This window comes from Coptis chinensis, chromosome 4 (genome assembly GCF_015680905.1).
Source record: "Coptis chinensis isolate HL-2020 chromosome 4, ASM1568090v1, whole genome shotgun sequence".
NCBI lineage: Eukaryota > Viridiplantae > Streptophyta > Magnoliopsida > Ranunculales > Ranunculaceae > Coptis > Coptis chinensis.
The window spans coordinates 106,970,318-106,993,419 of record NC_141459.1 but is presented as its reverse complement, the minus strand read 5'-3'; the positions used below and the strand labels follow the sequence as shown (position 1 = coordinate 106,993,419).

The 23,102-nt window shown below is 37.1% G+C and overlaps 1 long non-coding RNA gene and 2 pseudogenes across 2 annotated transcripts; 1 reads left to right on the top strand and 2 right to left on the bottom strand.

Moving 5' to 3' along the window:
* Window positions 1–377: 377 nt before the first annotated feature.
* On the bottom strand, window positions 378–9,898 carry LOC147506753 (17.3 kDa class I heat shock protein-like; annotated as a pseudogene). Its single transcript, XR_015193906.1, has 4 exons — window positions 9,208–9,898; window positions 5,357–5,457; window positions 4,415–4,491; window positions 378–2,346 (listed from the first exon to the last, which is right to left on the bottom strand). The product of XR_015193906.1 is annotated as a 17.3 kDa class I heat shock protein-like (transcript).
* On the top strand, window positions 2,656–8,452 carry LOC147506754 (uncharacterized). The gene is made up of 3 exons (XR_015193907.1): window positions 2,656–3,597; window positions 7,860–7,969; window positions 8,050–8,452. It is a non-coding gene; the product is annotated as an uncharacterized LOC147506754 (long non-coding RNA).
* Window positions 9,899–10,434: 536 nt separating the features above from the next.
* LOC147506752 (SKP1-like protein 1B pseudogene) lies at window positions 10,435–11,719 on the bottom strand (annotated as a pseudogene).
* Between the last annotated feature and the right edge of the window lie 11,383 nt (window positions 11,720–23,102).

Sequence of the window (23,102 nt, the reverse complement as noted above, 5' to 3'; positions counted from 1 at the left end):
CATGCCAAGGGACGGTGAAGGTAGTCTGCTTATAAGGAATATGAGGAAGGCTTCCACCTAAAATTTCTTAGGCATCGATGCATGCAGCAACATTGCGAGTCCTAGTTCAACCACATAGCGGTGTTTTGTTTCAGCCACACTGTTTTGCTCAGGAGTACCAGGACATGATAATTGATGAAGAAGCCTTTGTGAAGTAGGTGATCAATAAATTCACGCTTCAAAAATTCTCCACCATAATCTGAGTGAAACACCTGTATTTCTCTTTGAAATTGTTTCTCAATCATAGCTTGAAATTGAAAGAATATCTTGTAGAAATCTGATTTATTTTTAAGGGGCTAAATCCATGAGAAACGAGAGAAGTCATCAACAAATAAAGATAGCATAATAACGAAAGCCTTGATTAGACAAAAAAGGTGCCCTTGGCAATTGGCACACATGCCCTGCTACTTAAAGGTAAAAATGGAAGCTTAGAGCTTTTGCTTAATGCACAACTCTTACAGAGGCCAATAGTCTTTTTATAAACAGAAATGAATTTATTGTGCTGCAGATAATTCAAAACTCGAGGTTGGGGATGTCCTAGCCGTCCATGCCAAGTATTTGTATCCACCACACGAAATCGATTCGAGAAGAAAGCTTTGGCTCTGGCATTCTCTAGGACATACAATCCAGCTTTCTTACTCCCTGATGCCATCATCTGATGTGTCTTTTGATCTTTAATAAGAAAACCATGATCATTAAATATAACATAACATGGATAATCGCATGTAAGCTGAGAAATAGATATCAAAATTTTCTTCATGGCAGGAACGACAAGCACATTATTTAGAGATAATCGGGAGTCATTCGAAAATATATTAGCTTGTCCAGTGTGGGTGATAGGTAATTGTTCACCATTGCCCACCATAATAGAGTCGGATCCCATATATGGCTTTATATTAGAGAGTATACCTGGATCATCAGTAATGTGAGTCGTAGCCCCGCTATCTGGGAGCCATTCACTTTCAGTAGGTGAATTGAGATGAAGTGCAGCTAGAGATTGAGGAACTTGATCATCCTGATAGCTATTGTCAAAGCGATACCAACACTTAAGGGCGTTATAACCTCTCTTTTTGCAAACCTGGCAGTAAACATCATTGGTGGGTGCACGTTCAATTTGTGGTGGTGCATTGTTTGGCTGAGAATTGCGTTGGTTATATGATGGACGTTAGCTAGACTGAGTGAAGCCTCGTCCTCTTGAGGTAAACGAAGGATTATATCCGCCACGCTTATTCTGATAGCGTGAACTAGAACGTTGTCCAACAAATGCAAGTGCAAGATTTGCATGCTCAGTTCATGACTATGCAACAATGGAATTAAATCAATATAAGAAGGAATTAAGCATACAGTGGAAAAGGATTCATACCGTGGCCCTAGACCATTTAAAATCCAAAATACCTTATTCTGATGAAATTAAGCATAGCAGTGGAAAAGGATTCATACCGTGGTCCTAGACCATTTAAAATCCAAAATACCTTATTCTGATTTGGTACTGGTTTACCTATGGCATTGAATCGATCACAAGTTGACTTAAACTCCTTGATGTAGTCATTCAGTGAGGTAGAATCCGTCTTCTTCTCTTGCAGTTTGACAAGTAATTCAAATTCACGAGCCTGAGAATTTTGCAAGTAAGCACTAGACAGTGCCTTCCAAACATTGCACGAAGTGGTAAGGCAAACAACTGTTCCAAGTGCTTCTTCTGAGATGGTAGCTATGATCCAAGCTTTAACCAACCTAATTGCGCATATCCATGCCACCAGATCTGGGTTTACAACACCATCAATCTCTCTTTCTGATGGATCGTACTCTTTAGAGTTTAGAAGACTCTGATACCATAAAGAAAACAATAAACTGAGAAAGATTTATTTGTGATTGACTTGGATAGAATTTACATTGGCTGAGTCTAGTATATATAAACTCTTGTACATATCACTTTCCAAGGATACTCTCAATGTAGTTTGTTGTTACAGAAATCTCTCACGTTTTTACAAGGAAGTGGGAGAGATTGCCACCTGTTTGATGTCTATCATATTGTTGCAAATACTTAGGAGATACTACCACCTGTTGATATTGCTTGTACGTCATTAGAATGCGGCTAGACAGTTGATGCCTCCACCTAGAGATGCTTTATTCCGAAATTCCAAATGGTGGAGGCCAATAAGCAATTGATGCCTCCACTTATAGATGCTCTAAATAACAATATCTAATTTTAGGCTTGCGTGCTCTTAGGTGTTGTAATCCTAAACCTTTCTGCTTAGAAGCTGTGTGGTTGAAACATTCCATAATCCTGATCCGTCCAATAATTAGACTCTGTTACGAAAGGCCAAAAAAATAAGCAAAACCCATTAGGAAAGCCCATACCATCTAAATTATTTACACCGTAAAAGAATTAAAGACTAGACCCATAAGTGTGTCTGTTGACGACCCTCAGATAACAGAGGCCTAGAAGGGAGAGGCACTGGTTAAATGTCAACATAATATTTTCCATTAGGGGTGGGGGGTTCAAACAATGCCAATGTCAGGAAGATTGAATACATTTGATTGCCTAAAGGATTCAGGAATCACATCATATTGTGATTGTGCAACTAATTTTATTTAGTTTCATACTTTCTATTTTTTTTTATTTTTTTCAATAAACATTTGTTTTTTATTGATAGAGAATATTATGGTTGTACAAACAAATATCAAGACCAAGATACACATGGAATATTAAAGCAATTAAAAACAAAACCAAGACAGCAACCATGTAATCTTGAATTTCATAACCAAGATCCACTATCAACCACCAAGCCCATTTCTTCACTTTTGCTACAGCAACAAACCTTTCCATTTGTGAAACACAATCCTCCAAGAAGAAGTCTCATTACTGGAACATGTGTCGGATTAGTACCTCTATAGGAAAGTGCCCCACCAGATACACAACAACGGCGCGGTAGTGGCCCAACAAGACCACTCAAGGCACCAATACACCAAGAGATAAGATATGTAGGAGCAGAGGACCCATTCCACTATTTTTCGATTATGGAACCAGTAACTATAGTGAAGATACAAGCTAACAAGATCTTTTGGCAAATCTAAATGGCTACATCTTGATACCACAACCAACAACCAAACTCTATGATAAAAAACAACCAGAGATTGCGTTTAATCTCTTTGCTTAAAAAACCGGTACATTAAAACCCCCTCAAATCCTAACCACTCACAAAACCTCCCTGTTTTTTTTAAAATAAGAAGCTGACAAAAATACCCCCCTACTTAATGTAACCCGTGAACACCTGTGAATCCTTCTATTTTCTCTCTTCCTTCTCTTTAGCTTTTTAGATCTAAAATTTCTTCTCCTACAAATCTAAATTCACATAGTTAAGATGGCAAAACAAAAGAAATAAATGGTTGAATCACCAACAAAAACTATGAAAGCAACAAAAGAGAAAATGAAGAACTCTACAATCTCGAAAAAAGCTGGAAAAAAAAAAAAAAATCAAACTTTCAAGTTCTAGAAGAGATGGAGATGAAATTGAGAAGATGACTGCTCCAAAAACTTCGGCGAACAAACCAAATCCGGTGAGAATCTTCAACCTTTAATCATATTTCTATAAATTTGTATGAAAAAAATAAATTTTCATATGCTTGTAAATACGAATTTACGTTTGTTTAGTGATTTTACTATGTATTTTCTAGTTTTCATAGTTTTGCAATTTCATTATGCATTTTTATGTTTGTGTATACTTAAGGAGGAGAGAACAGCAACCATGGCGGGCAAAGCATCTGATGGACGAAATCCAGGAGTTGATAGGGAGATTAGATGTTTTTTCAGTTTGCCATGTATATAGAGAGACAAATAGACTAAGCTGATGCATTAGCAACTACTATTCCCACAGTTAGTTACATAGAGATAGTACCCAGTTCTTTTTCTGAGGATGTAAAAAAGATTATTTATAAAGATGCCACGGGCAAATAGTATTTAAGAATGTAACCAAGACATATGATTATTTCTAATAAAATAGGGGTAAGGGACCTCTCAAAAACCCTGTTTGCCTTTCAAAAAAAAAAAAACATGCCATCGATTAATTCACATATGAGTGCACATTTTAAGTGATCTAACTACGAAAAATTGATACCCCCAAATGTAACTGATAATAAGTATAAATACATGCCCAAGGATCCAACACTAGATAGAATGCAAAGCAAATAGACATATAGAATACCCAAATATAGGATGGAATAATTACATAAGCAAAGACCAACACAATCTCAAACAGAATCCTCTAAGAACTAAGCAAATCTTTATGTTTGCTAAAATATGTGCACTTAATCAGAACTTCGATATCAGTTTTAGGAAGGCTCCAATCTAAATATAAAATAAAGGTACTAATCTCACAATTCAAAGCTTGAAGATTAGGCCGACTGCGAATCTGTGATAAGCTAAATTCCGTTATCCAATCCATTTGCAATACCCTGGGAAATAAAATGAATGAAACAAATTGCAGTCCTAGTGAATGCATACGAGTTGGAAAACCAAATCAATTATAAACGAATAAAAAAAAATGAAAAATAGCATTCATACCAAGTGGAATAAAAGACATACTTTAGAAAAGAGTGCTACTAGCTTACAATGTTAGCCTAGCTAACTTAATTAGGGCAGTCAAAATAGTTACAGGTCATGAGCCCCTTGGTATCACCAAAGGTCTTGATTCCTGTTTGTTTTTTTTGCAATTCTACAACTCTACTGAAACTTATAAGTTCTTAGATAGATGTCATTTAGCAATAAGCCTTTCACATAAATGGAATCATATATACTAACAGCCCCCACCCCCACCCCCACTTCCATCCTAACTGAATAAGTGGAACCAAGCACGTTTTAGTTAAAACATAATTCTATAAAAGATATGAACAAGAGTGCATTCAACGTGGAACTCTAACAATTACTTGGTGCGACTAATTAACGTAATCTAGTATAAGTCTCATAAGCATATAAACACTGCACCATGAGCTGAAATTTGGATAAATAGAGACTATTAGATAAGAAATTTTCAACTACACAATTAAACGAATCTATCTTAGTGTGAAATGTAACTAAGAATTAATAACCCGGCCTATACAAACATCCAAAGTTGCTGAAAGTGTAAACTTGGGAAATAAGAATGATACTTGCTAAAGCCGATCATTCCTCATCAATAAAAGAACAATATGAGCCTTAAGAGTCTTCAAAAGTTCAAACTTGACAATGAAATCAAGAAATAAGTTGAAAAGAAACTTGAACTCACCGTTGTTTAAACAAACGAAAAATCAAGAGAGAAGATACACAAAAAAATATTCATACCTAAATTGAAGAGTAATTGGTGGGATATCTTTGTCTTGAGCTCTTCATCATCCTTCGTCTCATTGAAAGTGGCGAGATTTAGGGCTTGCTTAAGAGATTTTCTTTTTTGTACTAGTTATAGATGATTCATCCTAATTAGTAGGGTCAAAACTTTACTAAAATTTTCTAACAAGCAGGACTAAAAGAGATGTATCAGAACATCAGAATATCACAAGACATCCTTTTTCACTTATGTAACTCATACAACTCCCATTTAATCATCAGATCATGTTGCCAGTTTGTTTTCTAGAGCATTTTTTTTTAATAAAATTTATTTTCCAAATAGCATACACTTATTTTGATGTATTTTTTCCATCTATAATTAACGGAAAATTTGAGTCGTCTGTATAGATATTGCTGCTAATTTGTTTAATTGTACTCACCTAAAGGTCTAAAGAATAATTATTTGTTTCAAAGGGCAATTGGTAAATCAAAGTGGGGATGAATTGCATGTTGCAAAATAGCATAACTTTGTCTATTGTACTTCAATTCTAAAGTCGGTTTTACACTGAATATATACTTTGGAGATATAAAAGATGAAAGAGTAAAATTGAGTGAGTTATACCTGGATACTCATAACTTTCTTGTTAGCTTCCAACTGACTTCCTGTCAAGCACAAGTAAAAATAGATAAGTTTCAATCCAAAAGAAGAGTATCTCACAACAAGTTAAAAAAAACTACAGATTACCCTTGCCCGGTGACCTTTTGCTTCTCCAAGTTCTTCTCATGAGCCATCTTGGCTTCGATCATTCCTCCACCCATCGGATCAAGATGGCTGTGGTGTGTGGTGAGAGAGAGAGGGTTGAAAAAATATTGATGAAGAAGAGAAAAGAGACGCAACTTTTAAAAGAGATGATCAGAACATCAGAAGAAAATTTGCCCTAGTTTAAAAATAGCACAGTGGCAGTGAGAGACAAGAGAAAATACCCTAGTTTAGAATAAAACCGATCCAAAAAAGAGAGAGAGAGAGAGAGAGAGCGAGAGAAGAGGGGTACCGTTGAGAGAGAGGTGGAGGAGACCCGAAAAGCCTTGTGTGAGAGAGAGAGAGAGAGAAAAAGTAAAAAGTTATGTTTTATATTTCGATCGAAATAATAGAGCATTTCAAGTTTTTAATTTGTAATACTTCTCACACGATTTTTAAGCGTTAGAAATTAATTCTTGAAATTCACCCTAATTAAAGTAACACTTTACAACATTCCTAACGCTTATATGGCGTTGGCAACTTGCTAACAGTAAATAACCGTTACAAAGCAAAAAAAGTGTGTGTTACAAATATCCTGTTATGGTGTAGTGGTAGTAGTTATACTATGCATTTTTATATTTTCGTAATAGTTTTTACTCTGCATTCTTAATTTTTATTGTGTTTGTTTTTTCATGTTTGTGTAATGTGTGGTGATAGTTTTACTCTGCATTTTTAAATTTGCGTAGTAGTTTTACTATGCATTCTTAAATTTACATAGTAGCTTTATTCTGCATTTTCATGTTTGTGTTGTAGTTTTACTTTGTATTTTTAAATTTCGCGTAGTAGTTTTACTATGCATTCTTAAATTCTAGTGTAGTAACTTTACTTTGCATTTTCATGTTAGTGGACACTAGTAGGCTAGCAATGACTTAGGTCTTAGACTAGTAAGGCTACAAAAGCTAAACTCCGATCCACTATGTTCCAGTCCAATCCTCTCTCTCTCTCAATCGATCGATCGAAGCGAGAACCCTACAATTTCAAGCCTCGTCTACTCCAATTTCTAGTGAGATATCCACCAAAACGAAGTTCTCTTTTGGGAGGGGTACTATGAAGTCCACAATTTCAAGTTTAGTTTTTAGGTGTTTGTAGAAGTCTTGGAATGAAATACTATGAAGTCCTTTTACTCTCTCTCTATTTCCGACACCACCATAAACCCTCGCCTCTCTTTACTCTCTCTCTATTTCCCGACACCACCATAAACTCTATTTACTCTCTTTTTATTTCCCAACAAAAGATTACTCAAATCTTTTGAAATGAAAAAACTTGCAATTTACTTATTTTTCTTACTGTTTATGGTAGATTATTGATTGGATGTTCTCCACCAAAGTGTCTATATTTCCTATCATTTGCATGGGTAAGCATCTTCCATGTAATTTAATTACTGAAGTTGAATGGGTAGTCTGTAGTTAGTCTGCATTCTTATATTTGCAAACTAAATTCACAAAATCTCTGAAGATGTAGTCTGTGGTTACTCTGCATTCTTATATTTGCGTAGTAGTTTTAGTCTTGAAGTTGGATGTGTAGTCTGTGGTTACTCTGCATTCTTATATTTGCATAGTAGTTTTAGTCTTGAAGTTGAATGTGTAGTCTGTGGTTAGTCTACATTCTTATATTTGCAGACTAAATTTACAAAATCTCTGAAGATGTAGTATGTGGTTACTCTGCATTCTTATACATTTACATAGTTTTGGTATTTTTTTTTTTTTGTTCAATTGAATGCAGCAAGAGAGGGTGGTGGAATCTATTAGATGTAGGCGGCAGGAGCTAAGGTTGCTAGATGTGGATTTGATGAAAGATATCAAAGTTGGAGCATGCCCACAACAAGGAGCATCGTAAGAACTTCACTTCCCAAACTTAAATGTCTTTTTAATCTCTTATCTCTTATTTGAAACTTCTTTTTTGGCATTTTCAGTTCAGATTGTGGATTATTCATCATTATGTTTGTGAATGCTATAATATGTGGAAAAGTTATGCAAGATATAACGGTAGAAGACGCGAGACAATTGAGGGTTGACCTGACATATGAGATTGTATCAGCCAACAAGAAAAATGGGATCCAAAAGAAGAATGCAAGAAATGAAGAGCTGATTTTCCGTATTTCTAGTTGATTACGTTGTGTTTATTTGTGGTAAAATATTGGAACCATTCTAACTTAGGAGTGTTCGATTATGATGTACTATTACTGTTAATGTGTTGGAGTTGTTTAGTATTCATGTTATGCATATTCAGTCTTTGCTGGATTATACTTTTTTGTATAATTACTTTGCCAAAACATTTTATTATGATGGATGAAATGTTTATAGCTTTTCTGGAAATATTATGTGTACAGAGTCCCTTTCTCTATCAGGTTAAACACCAATATAATTATCTATATTTGTGAATCCAAGATTACTTGAAAAATCACTTTTTGTCATAATAACATACTTCATTATGGTAGTTATTAAGAAGCTATTTATTGTCGTCGCAAACACATAATCTCCAAACAACCGATCACCATTTCATCCTCTATCGCTAAATTGGATAGCAAAGCTAGCTTAAACATCTACTAGTTGATGATATGTAAATTTAACTAGTGTTTGATTTATATATATTGACTATGTAAAAATACATTTACATAGTTTCGCAATGAGAGTAATCCAGAAAGTTAAAAAAATTACTATGTAAATTTAAGTTTTCATAGGTCAAGTTACTATGTAAATATAGATTTACATATATAATGACTATGTAAACATACATTTACATATATTACATCAGTGTCACGGCGTTAATTTAATTTCCAAAAATTACTATGTAAATTTAAGTTTTCATAGCTTTAGTGACTATGCAAATATAGTTTTACATATATTTATGTATGTAAAACTACAGTTCAATTAAAACCTTAGGCATCACACATTCGCACCCCACCAAAACTCACACTAGACTCCATTCACAGTCCATACCCGCCCATCAAAAGACATAACACACGACACATTGATACAAACACAACTACAAGTCATAACCAGTACTGCGAGAAATATCTTCACACATTAACATTCTCGGCCCGAAATTTTAAGCGATTTCACTTTTAGACTTCTTGACTTCTTCCTTGGGAATGCGATGCTTGATTAAAACTCCATTTTCCATACTAGCTTTCACTTCATCAACCTTAGCATTTTCAGGCAACCTAAACCTCCTCAAGAAACTTCCACTTTTCCTTTTCGGTACGCGATGCCAAGTGTCATTTTTTCTTCTTTCTCTTTATTTCTCTCTCCACTTATCCGTAACACCCTTCCTTCTTCTACTTCCACTTTCACTTAATCTTTCTTGAATCCGGGAAGATCCGCTTTGAATATATGTATTACGGAGTTTCTTTCCAAATCAATCTGAAGTGTTCGCAAACCTGGGTTGTCTTGTTTGAGCGAGGAAATGATAGTGATGATGAGTTGAATGGGAAGTTTTGGAAGGGGTCCCAAACATCAAGTGAGAATGGATCATTTCTTCGACCACCAAAGAAGCTTGGAATTAGAGACATTGTGGTTTTTTGGGCTTGTAAGGAACTTTGTTTTGGATATAAAGAGTGTTTGAATTGAGATTACTTGACGATGAATTAATGGGATTTGAGGTGGGGTTTTTATAGAGAGTTGTGAAGTTGTGAGGAGCAGTTCAATTAGAAATCGGTGTGTTATTTGTGTCATTGTTGGTTAAAAATGGCGAGAATAAAAACCCCAAAACAGAGTTGTGTGCTGGAAAAGAAAAATGATAAAAAAGGAAATAGATTTTGTTTGGAATTTAAAAGTAGACCGAAATTTTATTACTTTAGCAAAAACAGAGAGTTTATTTCATAAAAGCTTAAAAATATGGGGGTTTAATGGGTTGGGCCAGCACGGGGAGGTTTTGAGTAATGGGTTAGGAAGGCAGGGGTGTGAGCCACATTTCTTGAAAAAACAACACACAAAACATTAAAAACTACAAACAAAACAACAAACGGATCTGGCATAGTATAGGTCTTAGCAAACCCCAAAGTGATGAAGAAAGAATTCATAAAGAACCCCTTCAAACAGCCTTGAGTTGGGCTGCAAAAGGAACCTTGCCGATCGACATACATATCAACGAACCGAAGAAGAAAAGCGTCATTTTTTCCTTTTCTTCTTCATCTTCACAACAACTATCTAAAGAGGGAGAGTAGATCTGGAAAGAAAGGGAGAGACTTTGCTCTAGATCTAGAAAAAGATGGACTTTGCTCTAGATTTAGAAAAAGATGGACGTTGCTCTAGCTCTTACTAATTCATACTTATTCAATAACGATAAAGCTGCGACAAATCAGATTTGAAAACATACATAGAAGAAACCAACCAAACTTTAGAAGATTCAAAACCAACCCACTTCACATAATAAGTCATGACTCATGACTATGGAATTTAATCTACTACATAGTTTAAGCCAACAAGAAAAAAAAAAGTACCCTTCTTTCAGGCAAAAGCCCATTGGTGGTCTTTTCTGATTTGCTCTTCTTCTTCAGGAGTGAAATCATTCTTGATGTTTAACGTCTTACGAATCTCGTCCAGTTTTTTCCCTTTAATCATGTCAGCAACTTTTTGGCAACATATGTTCATCAAACTCTTGATATTGAGATAACTTGAAGCCGATATAAGGTCATAAAGGGTTTCTTGATCCACCTTCATAAACCTCTCATGGTTCTTGCAGTGATCTTCCTTCTTCAATTCTTCATTATCCTTATAACCAGACTTTTCAGCATTTTTCTTGCATTCAGCATGTTGCTTGCAATACACGATCACTTTGTCCAAGATTTCCCCAGTCACGTTCGCCAAAGAGATACCATCGTCTGCGCAGTCATCTTCAATAAGGTGCTTGATTGTCTGAGATTGAATAATAACATCCTCTTCAACCTCGAACACCTTTCCATCTGAACTTTTGAGTGTTACTTTCCTACGAGTCGACATGATTGCAGCAAAGAAAAACTAAACAGAAAGAATAATAATCTTAAAGAACAATGAAGAAACTCGAAGGACTGATAATGAGAGCAAATCCTCCCTTATTTATAGAGCGCTTTGTTAAACTTTGTTAAACCAATACTAATACGTTTGGAATTCTTATTTGGTGCTCAAGTTTATTTTGGAAAACATATCTGTTAAGATTAGTTTCTAAAACTACTTGGAGTTCAAGTTTGAATAGGTTGGTAAATGTTCTTAATCTAAGTTTCTCAAACTGAACTAGAATTCTGAAAGTCTATCGACCAATGCTTTTAACTAGATTAGGAATTTAGCGCAGATAGGAAGTTTGGATTTAAATGAATTTTCAAAACATCGAGTTTTTCACGTAACACTCTGTAATATTTCAAGATGCCATCACCGCCATCACGCTTTTCATTCATAGGTGTCATATATCATACTTTTAATGCAGCATTCACTGATCAATTTCACACACCCTTGCTTCGGTTAAAGTTTAAAGAAATTTGTGACAGTTAAAAGTGAAGAAGTAAAGACCTCAAAACAGGATCAGCAATTGGCAACCAGCTAGTAAACAGAGGACTGAAACAGTTGTTTGTAACAATATAGACCAGCTTCTCTGATTGTGTTGTTATTAAGGATCAGGGTTAACTAGATCTGTAGGCGTGATGTAGCTACATGGAGATTGCAATGTGGAGCTCAAAAAATAATGAGATCATGAGGATGCCCGGTAAAGACAATAGCTATAGCTAGAATACCAACTCGTAAACAAAACTTAAAGATGCATCAAATCATCAGTCTCTCAGAACTCGTTATCTGCTTTCATCGGTAAGAAAAAATATTAGAGAGAGGGCAAGTGAAGTGAGCAAATGACCAAATGTGCGGTAATAATGTTTTAGATTGTTGAAGGGAGCTAGCAACCTCACTACTGAATAAACATCAAGGTTGTTCCTCGGGTATATATAGAGTGTGGACACGAATAAATTCATGCTTGTTAAATTGTGAATTGAATCAATAGTATGTTGACAGTAGCGGTGGCCCCTTGCTTGTCTGTGCCAAGTGCCGCCTGAGTAGGGGCAGTAAATGAGTAACAACCTTGAGAAGAGGCCGGCTCTCAGGGATATATGCAAAACTTAACTTCCAACAAAAAACATTAGATCTATACAAGTTTCCTAGGATTTTAGTTCATTATATTGTTTAAAACCTGCAAATATTTCAGTTTACTGTATAGTGGTCATTGACTCGTCTCATGGAGGATTTCCATGGGTATTCATCATGCGCCAAGTGTATGAGGGTTTGGTCATAATACTAACAAGTGCCCTAATATGTAACCCCTTCTGCAACCACCACTTTTAGGATAGAACATGGAGTGGGTACTAGTACTTCAATTGTGGTAGGACTTACAGAGCAACCACGTTATCATTCAAAATTCCCCTTGTGTGGAGGAACCAACTGCACCCACAACAGTGGTGGTACTACCAGCTCCAGTAGCTTTTAAAATGGTCAGGTAGTGCCCAAGTGGCCAAGTTGCTGCTCCTGCAGCTCAGATAGCGATGCCTGTGCATGTAGCCCCTTACTACTAATGGTGTTGAAGCTATTATTGAAAACACACCTTTTAGGAAAAACTCAAGTGGCGCTATTAGAACTTCTGCCAGTACTGCCTCAAGTAACAGACAAGGTGGAGATCACCTTAATATTGAAAACCTAGTGCAAGTTAGTTTTTTATGCAAATATTGCTAATGGAAGCTTCTATACCCAATTTGTAGTAGCTGAACCAAATGGTAGGACAAGTGCACAGCAGAATAGTAACCTTAACAGCCCTGCAAATCGGCAGCAAATAATTAGTGCAACTGCTAGTGATTTGGATGTGCAACAGCAAGCAGAAGGATGTCATGATCAAGTGGTAGTTGTTCCAGACAGTCAGGAGCAATTGATCAATGAAGCTCATCACATTCTTCATTCTTGGTAGATTGGCAGCAGCGGTTTCCCACTTTCACCAGCTCAGCAGCAAATTGTTCATGGAATCCTATTAGTGAACTCATCAAGAATATCGAAGCTCATAGTTACTTTTGCAGAAAAAGGCACCCAACTCGGTTAAGTCTCATTACTCATACCAACAAGGCCTATAGTGTACCGCTTTACTGTCACATATATAAGAAACCTAACAGGATTACTTATACGTATACTAGTTGTGGTATGCTTTCCAAAATGCTTCTGCATTCAATACCACCCCAATTCTATGGAGAATGTTCGGTGGTGATATATATGAACAAACTATGAAGAAGAAGAAGAAATGAAGAATGAGACTGAGGAATTTTTTCTCATTAGTTTCACTGAATGATTACAATCTCTTTATATAGACAGAGTTCTCTGATGTAAGAATATGGTTACAACTAATTCTAATACGGTTATAACTAATTCTAATATTGTTATAACTAATTCTGTTAGTTTGTTATAACTAACTAATTAGGTGGTTGTTCTAGAAGTAGCTGAACTAGAGCAATACGTGGCAACTGAAGGTCTTCATACTCTAGTCTTCTATACACCCCCTCAAGCTTTGATGAGTATTCAATAAAGCTTGATAGCAGCTGAAGGTCTTCATACTCTAGTGGAAAAACACCCCCTCAAACTGAAGTGATTTCTATCAGTTTTGCAGTAGGAAGAACATTGAGTCTTTGTTGTAACATTATATATCTCGTTGTGGACAATCCTTTTGTAAAGATATCAGCAACTTGGTCTTCTGTGCCCACATACTGTAACCTGAGAACTTTGTTAGGAACTTGTTCTCAAATATAATGAAAACCAACCTCTATATGTTTTGTTCGTGCATGAAACACTAGATTCATGGAAAGGGCAATAACACTCAGATTATCACACCATAAAATAGGTGAATCCTGCAGAAAAACTTTCAGTTCTTTTAGCAATATACACAACCACTAAATTTCAGCAGCTGTATATGCAAGAGCCCTGTATTCAGCTTCGGTTGATGATTTTGAAACTGTTGTTTGCTTCTTAAAATTCCAAATTATAGGATTTGAACCATAAAAAACACATAGGCCAGTGGTAGATCTTCTATCAAAACGACATCCTGCCCAGTCAGCATCAGAAAATGCTCTGACTTAAGCATTTCCTTTCTGTAACTTGATACCATATAGTGTATAGTACCTTTTAGATACCTAAGTATCCTCTTGGCTGCAGCAAGATGAGTACTCCTTGGTTGTTGCATAAATTGACAAACATGGTTAACTGAGAAACTAATGTCTGGTCTTGTCCAAGTAAAATATTGCAGTGCCCCTACTAGAGACCTGAATTCAATAGGGTCATGAAGTTCTTCTCCACTAGTTTTATCAAGCTTAGTTGAAGTAAAACAAGAAGTAGAACAGGGCTTTTCTCCATCCATCTTAGTTTTCTTCAGAACATCCCAGACATACTTTGTCTGTGTTAAGAACATGCCATCCTTATCTTTTGTTACTTCTAATCCCAAGAAAAAAATGTAAGTCACCTAAATCCTTCATGACAAACTTTGTACTTAACTGATCAATCAAAGCTTGACAATAAGATTTAGAACTCCCTGTCACCAGTATGTCACCAACATACACTAGAACAAATGTAATGTCATGAGCCATGGATCTTATACATAAGGAAGGATCAGCTTGAGATAAGGTAAATCCTATATCAACCAGAACATTCATCAAAGCTTCATACCATTCTCTGGGTGACTGTTTAAGTTCGTATAAAGACTTATGTAGTTTACAGACATTATGAGGTTTCAGAGGATCAATGAAGCCAGGTGGTTGAACCATATACACATCTTCTTTGAGAGTATCATGCAAGAAATCTGAATGAGAGCATTGTACTCTGCTTACATTGCTTGTCTCCACTCTAAATGTTTACCTACTTAAGTATAGCATGTAGGAGTTGGTACTTTAGTTTCTAGATGTGAAACCAGAGCAGATGGTAAATGATGCCTTGTAGCATTCAAGTTAAAGATTTTCTTTGGTTTAGATATTCCCGCCTTTGATCTTGTATGAACTGAGGGATTGAGTAAAGTGCTTGACACCTGATTAGTAGAAGATTGTAGTTGACTATTGGGATATGATGTTTGAGCGATAGGAATTGATTCTAAGATTTGAAGATGATTATTTTCAGACAATTGAGAAGGATTGTCTTCTGACAGTATAATAGGAATAGTATTTGCAGAGGAAATTATTGCAGTAGGAGTGGAAATAACTTCAGTAGGAATAGAGGTGACTACAGTAGGATTTGAAGTATAAATAGGAAGAGTATTGGATTGAGAATTGGCAGAATGAAGAAAATTGAAAGTTGATGGAACAATCATAGATGATTTTGTTGTTAAAGGAATTGATGGAATTGAAACTGGTAATAATGTTTTGAAAGGAAAATTTGTTTCATCAAAAACAACATGCCTGGATATGTATATTTTTCCTGTTTTGGAGTCTAAACATCTGCAGCCTTTGTGGTCTAAAATATAACCTAAGAACACACACTTTGTACTTCTAGGTTGGAGTTTGGATGAAACATATGGTTTGAGCCATGGGTAACAAGCAGACCCAAAAAAATTTAGGAATGAGTAATCTGGTCTTTTATTGGTGAGTTTCCCAAAAGGTGTAACTGACAAGGTTTGAGGGATCATTCTATTTATTAAGAAAACTGAAGTTTGAAAAATATCAACCCAGTACTTTGGAGAGACATTGCTTTGAGCAATTAAAGTTCTGGTAACTTCCGTAATATGTTTATATTTTCTCTCAGCAGTGCCATTCTGCTGAGGAGTATGAGGGCAAGAATACTGCAAATTAATGCCATGAGTGGTTAAAAAATTGCTGAAAACATTACTCTTGAACTCACCACCTTCATCACATCCGAAACTTTTATTTTTGTATCAAACTGATTTTCAACACTATTTTTAAACACTTGAAACATAGAGAAAAAATTAGATTTTCTATACAATGGAAAGATCCATGTATACTTTGACCAATCATCAATAAAAGAGACATAATATAAGAATCCTGAAATAGAATGAATAGAAGATGGCCCCCACAAATCACTATGAATCAATTGTAATGGTTTTGAAGTACATTAATAGAAGATTGAAAAGGAAGTCCGACATTCTTTCCTTTATTACATGCGAGAACAAAAACAAGATCGAGAGGTTTTACCAACAACAAAAACTATATGTAGTCATTATTTTGGAAAAGGAAACATTATTTGGATGCCCTAGTTTGTGATGCCAGTTTGAGCAGCAGTCTTTACTCCAACAAAGGCAGCCAGACTTATCGCGAAGCGAGGTAGAGTTGATGAATGATGCATGAACTTCATGATGGTACAGTCCATTCTCATGATTCCCTTGGAAAACAGTCTTCCCCAAAGTATCCTTCACAAAGAATGAAGTTGGAGTGAATGTAATAGAATAGTTATTGTCTTTGACGAATTTATGAACAAATAGCAAGTTTTGTGATATGTGAGGCACGTGAAGAATATTTTTCAAGTAGAAGGAGGAATTTAAAGTATGAGCATAGGAATTACCAATGTTGTTGTAGAGAAAAAAGATGTTTTCTCATTCTGGTATGAAGGGCCGACCCGCTCTTATACCTTTCGGGACTTCATTAGGCTCTTCAGTAATTCACCAACTTTGTTAAGTCGAGGGCCAATTCGCCCACACCTATTTCAAAGACGAATTTGCCCTTTTTAAAGTTTTTGAAATAGTATAAATATAAGTTTTTCCAGAGAAACCCAACTTTTCCAAAACCAAGAAAGAGAGAGATTCTAAGAGAGCAATTCTTTGTGAGTTGAGTGTTCATTCTTTGTGAGTGGATTGAGAGACTTGTAATTTGTTACTCCGACATCTAGTAAAGCTTAGAACTCAGTAATGTGGAAGTAGGCAAATCGTCAACCATAATATATCTCGGCCTTGTGGTTTGTTCTTCTTTTACATTAATTGTTTTACTTTATATGCTTATTAGTTGATATTGAGAAGTGTTGGGATATTACTTAGAGGGTGTTGAAGTCTTGTCTAGTAAGAATGATTGATCATTGTGTAGGATTGATCTATTGTAGTGGGTAACGTTGTTTCCGCAGTATTATATTCACAACAATTGGTTTCAGAGCGTAGGTTTACGATCTAGGATTTTGAGTTTAGTGCTCGAAATTTGTGTAGACAAGGTGTTCGATTAAATTCCGAAGTTAAATTATTTTTGGGTTATTATGTGTAACTTGAAAGATAGCTCCCAAGATGTCAAACGCAAGGTTTGAAGTAAAGAAGTTTAATGGGAAGAATAACTTTGGGATTTGGCAAGTCCAAGTAAAGGGCATCCTCATCCAACAAGGTTTGCACAAGGCTTTAAAGGGGATTAAATCTAAGACGGCGAATATGAGTAATGATGATTGGGAAGAGTTTGATCTTCAGGCTTGTTCATCAATCCGGTTATGTCTTGTTAATGAGGTCATGTATAGTGTAATGGAAGAAAATACCGCTTCCGGTATTTGGCTCAAACTAGAGTCTATGTATATGACCAAGAGCATGACGAACAAGATATACCTTAAGAAGCGTCTTTATCGGTACATGGTGGTTGATGGTTCAACGATGCAAAAGCACGTTAGTGAGTTCCGTCGACGTCTAGCGAATTATTTGAATGTTGGTATGAAGATAGATGATGAGGATCAAGCAGCATGTTTGATATTCTCCTTGCCAGAAAGCTATGAGCATCTAATGACTACATTTATGAATAGAGAAGTCGTTGATCTTGACAAAATTTAGAGTGCACTTCTTTCTTATGAGTTGATAAAGAAGACACGTGTAGAGAATAGCATTGATGCAGGTCAGGGGCTAGTGGCAAGAGGAAATTTGTATGAACAAAATTCTACAAGTAATGAGAATTCTAGGTCCAAGTCAAAGAAACCTTTAAAACATGTACAGTGCTACAATTGCAATGAAAATGGACATTACGCAAGTAATTGTTCTCACCCGAAGAAAGAGAACAAGAGAGATGGTCAGAAGAAAGGTAAGGCAAAAATTGAGGCAAGTTATGCTTTAGGCTCTGAAGAGGATGAGTTCAGTCTCTGTGTGTCCACACAAGACTATATGACCGAAAGGTGGATTCTTAATTCCGGATGTTCCTATCATATGTGCCCGAATAGAAAGTGGTTTACTTTTTTGAGAGCATTGATGGTGGTTCCGTTTTGATGGGTAATGACGTTGCTTGTAAGACGGTAGGAATTTGAACTATACGGGTCAAGATGTATGATGGTGTAGTGAGGACTTTAACTGATGTGAGACATGTTCCTGAGCTAAAGAAAAGTCTTATTTCTCTTGGTACCTTGGATTCCAAAGGCCACAAGTTTGTGGGCGAAGGTGGAGTCCTAAATATTATTAATGGCTCTTTAGTTGTTATGAAGGGTCAAAAACATGGAACCTTGTATACTCTGATAGGTAGTACGGTGATAGGTGATGTAGCAGTGGGTGCATGTAGTAATGATTTTGAGTGCACTAAGATATGGCATATGCGTTTAGGGCATATGAGTGAAAAAGGTTTGTCCGAGTTGTGCAAGCGGTGGTTCTTGAAGAATTTGAAGAAGCCAAGTATGACGCTTTGTGAGCATTATTCGCCTATGGGAAGCAAAGTCAGAGTCAAGCTCAAGTCAAGCAAAGCGCGACGACAACAAAGCATCCTTGACTATGTGCATACGGATGTTTGGGGGACCCTCCGTGGTGGCTTCAAAGGGAGGTAACCGATATTATGTCTTATTCATTGATGATCATACTTTCGCTATGTGGGTGGGTGTATATGATGAAATCGAAAGATGAAGTGTTTGAGACATTTAAGAAGTGGAAGGTAAGGGTTGAGAATCGCATTTAAGATAAGTAAAGACATTACGGTCCGACAATGATAATCGAAGTATACCTATGGACCTTTCCAAGAGTTTTGTGCGAACAAGGAATTGCCGCATTAATCGGATCGTCGAGACACGCCTACGAGAATGGAATGGCGAGAGGATGAATAGAACCTTACTTGAAAGAGCTGAGATGTTTGTTGTCTAATGCCGCCTAGGCAAAGAGTATTGGGGCGGATGCGGTGTCCATGGCGGTTACCCGCATAATAGGTCACCAAAGACTAGCTATAGATTGCGGGACACCTTATGAGGGTGTGGTCGTAACCCAACCTGATTATAGTATTTTATGAAGTGTTTGGATCGACACTACTTACTACCATGTGAGAGAAAGCAAGCTAGATCCTAGAGCTAAGAAGGCCATATTCTTAGGCTTTGCAAATGGGTTAAAGGGATACAGATTATGGTGTCTAGAAGACCACAAGCTCCTAGTCGAGAGATGTTACCTTTGATAAGACTACCGCCTTATCGCTCAAGATGTTCGGAAGTAGTCGGGCGTAATGGTGAGTCTATAAAAGTTCAAGCTACCGAGATCGAGTTGTCTAATGCAGCAGATGACCGGTTAGATCATGATGAGGTATCAAATCATGCAACCACACAAAGAACAAGAAGAAGAAGAGCAAGAGCATCCGCAACTTGTAGTGGTTGACCCTAAGCCAAAGAGACAAGTTAAAGAAGTGCACAAGTATGGGCATGAGAAGCCGATGAAACACTATGATCAGGTGGATTTAGTGGCATATGCACTGAATATCGAAGATGATGAGCCAGATAGCTTCAAGGAAGCTATCAGAGATGCTCATTACAGAGATTGGTTGGTAGCTATGCAAGCAGAGATGGAATCTCTTGATAAAAATCACACATAGGACCTAGTTTTATTGCCAAAGGGCAAAAAGGACTATCGGCAAGAAATGGGTGTTCGTGAAAGAAAGAGGTCCTTCCCCGAAGTTTGATGAAGATCGGGTACAAGGCAAAGAGTTGTAGCAAAGGGTTTCCACCGGAAGAAGGAGTCGACTACAATGAGGTATTTTCCCCGTGGTCAAACATACGTCCATTCGCGGTGTTATTGAGTTTAGTTGCTCACTCGACTTGGAGTTAGAGCAACTTGATGTGAAAACTACTTTTGCATGGGGACTTGGAGGAAAGAGATCTATATGAGACAACCCGAAGGTTTGTCGCTTCTTGAAAGAAGATCATGTATGCAAATTGAATTGGTCATCATCTTGGTTAAAGCAATCGCCTGCAATGGTACAAGCGCTTTGACACGCTTCATGATGCAACATGAGTACACCTCGGTAAAGTATGATTGTTGTGTTTACTTTCGTAGTCTTCGTGATAATGACTTCATCTATCTCCTGCTTTATGTGGATGGCATGCTTATTACTTCCAAAAGCATGGTGAAGATACACAAGTTGAAATCTCAACTTAGCTCTGAGTTTGAGATGAAAGACTTAGGTGGAGCCAAGAAGATACTGGGCATGGAGATTGACAGAGATAGGCAGAATTGACGGATAGTTGTATCTCAGAAAAAATACCTTCAGAAAGTCTTTTCATGTTTTGGTATGGAGAATGCAAAGTCGGTTTCTACGCCTTTGGCTGGGCATTTTAGGCTTTCAGCTAAGTTCTCTCCTAGTTCGGTGGAGGAACAACAGCATATGGCACATGTTCCTTATGCTAATGCAGTCGGCGGTTTGATGTATGCTATGGTGTGCACACGCCCAGACATTTCACAGGCCGTTAGTGTTGTAAGCAGGTATATGGCTAACCCTAGGAAGCAGCATTGGGAGGCAGTAAAATGGGTATTAAGGTACTTGACGGGTACCTTGGATGTGGGATTAGTTTATGGTGGAGGCACTTGTTATGTCAGTGGATATGTGGATTTAGATTATGCAGGTGATCTAGATAGACGACGATCGACTACTGGTTATGTGTTTATGATGCATAGTGCACCGGTTAGTTGGAGGTCTATGCTACAGGCTACAGTTACTCTATCTACTACTGAGGCAGAGTATATGGCTGTGGCAGAGGCAGTGAAAGAGGCATTATGGCTTCGAGGTCTTATGGATGATATGGGTATTGAGCAAAACAGTGTTGCTTTGCATTGTGATAGTCAAAGTGCTATTCATTTGGCAAAAAACTAGGTTCATCATGCTCGGACCAAGCATATTGATGGTCGTTATCACTTTATACGGGATGTCGTTGAGGATGGTGATGTTGCACTTGAGAAAGTAGACACCCATGACAATCCTGCTGATATGCTGACTAAGGTTGTCACCAGAGTTAAGTTCTAACACTATTTGGACTTGCTCCAAATCTTACATGCTTGATAGAGCCCTTTGTGGGCATGGCCCTTAGGGGCGGATGGACTGCGAGTTTCTGAATGGATGTGTTCTTACTGGATGTGTTCGGCTTGGTTTTATGTTTTAAAACCTCACCGAGGTGGAGAATTATAGAGAAAAAAAATGTTTTCTCATTCTGGTGTGAAAGGCGCGACCCGTGCTCCATTTACACTTGGGCAAGGCGCAACCCGCGCTCATACCTTTCGGGACTTACAGGCTCTTCAGCGCGACCCGCGCCCAACTTTGCCTAGTCGAGGGCGCTACCCGTGCTCCACCCTAATTCAGCACGAATTTGCCCTTTTTCGGAAGTTTTCTGAAATAGTATAAATATAGGTTTTTTCTGTAGAAACCCAACTTTTCCAAAACCAAGAAAGAAAGAGATTATAAGAGAGCAATTCTTTGTGAGTTGAGTGTTCATTCTTTGTGAGTTGAGTGTTCATTCTTTTTGAGTGGATTGAGAGAATTGTAATTTGTTACTCCGGACATCTAGTAAAGCTTGAAACTCGCAGTGTAGAAGTAGGCAAATTGCCGAACCATGATATATCTCGTCTTGTGGTTTGTTCTTTTTTTACATTAATTGTTTTACTTTATATGCTTGTTAGTTGATATTGAGAAGTGTTGGGATATTGCTTGGAGGGTGTTGAAGTCTTGTCTAGTAAGAAGGATTGATCCTTGTGTAGGATTGATCTATTGTAGTGGGTAACGTTGTTTCCACAGTGTTATATTCACAACAGTTGTTGATGTCAAGACTTTGAACACATCACCCACTAAGACTTTGTCACTTCCAGTGTAGGGTGAATGTTGTGCCAAGTTGTTAATATATATCAGCAGTCATGTGATTTGTTGCCCCTGTATCAGCTACCCATTGTTCATCAGATAAATTTGTGCATGTTGGACTAGATCCTCTTTAGGCAGCCATAGCCTGAAGCTTGGATGGTGGTTGCCTTCCTTGATAGGCATGATTCATCCTATTGAAACAATCTATTGCAACATGACCAGTTCGTCCACATATTTGACACTAAACCCTTCCTATGCTACCAGACTTTGCCCCTTGTAGAACTGGAGAGTTTGAAGAATATGCTGAACCAAAGTTCTGATAACTCCGTGAGTTCTGAGAGTTCTGATATCCTCTTCCTTGATAATTATTATATCCTCCTCTACCTCTTGAACGACCTCTTCCTCTATTCTGATATCCAGATCCCTGATAACCATTACCTTGATAGCCATTGTTCTTATAACCATTTTGAGACATATCTTGCTTAGGAAATCTATTCACATTGAATGTTTTAGGTGAGGAAGCAACCAAATTTCTTGTTCTTTCACTTATAGTAACCTCCTCACTCAACAACAAATTGTGTAATTCATCAAATAGCACTTGTTCCTTTCTAACCCTCACTGCTGTGCAAAATGCTTCATACTCATATGGTAATCCATTATACACATAAGAGACTAAATCAACATCACTTATTATAACCCCTGCAGCAACTAGACTATCTGAGGTTTCTTTGATATTTTGTAAGAACTCTCCCATCGAATCATTACCTTTCTTGGTAGCTTGGAGTTAGTTTTTCAACTGATGCTGGTGTGACTGAGTAATTGTTGAAAACCTTCGCTCCAACACATTCCATAACTCTCGTTAAGTAGTCATTCCAATCACATATGGAAGCACACTTTCAGATAATGTTGCATTAATCCAAATTAAAAGAGTCTGATCTTGCTTTTCCCAATCAAGATAACGAGGATTAACAGTTGTTGCACCATCAACACAAATAACCTCT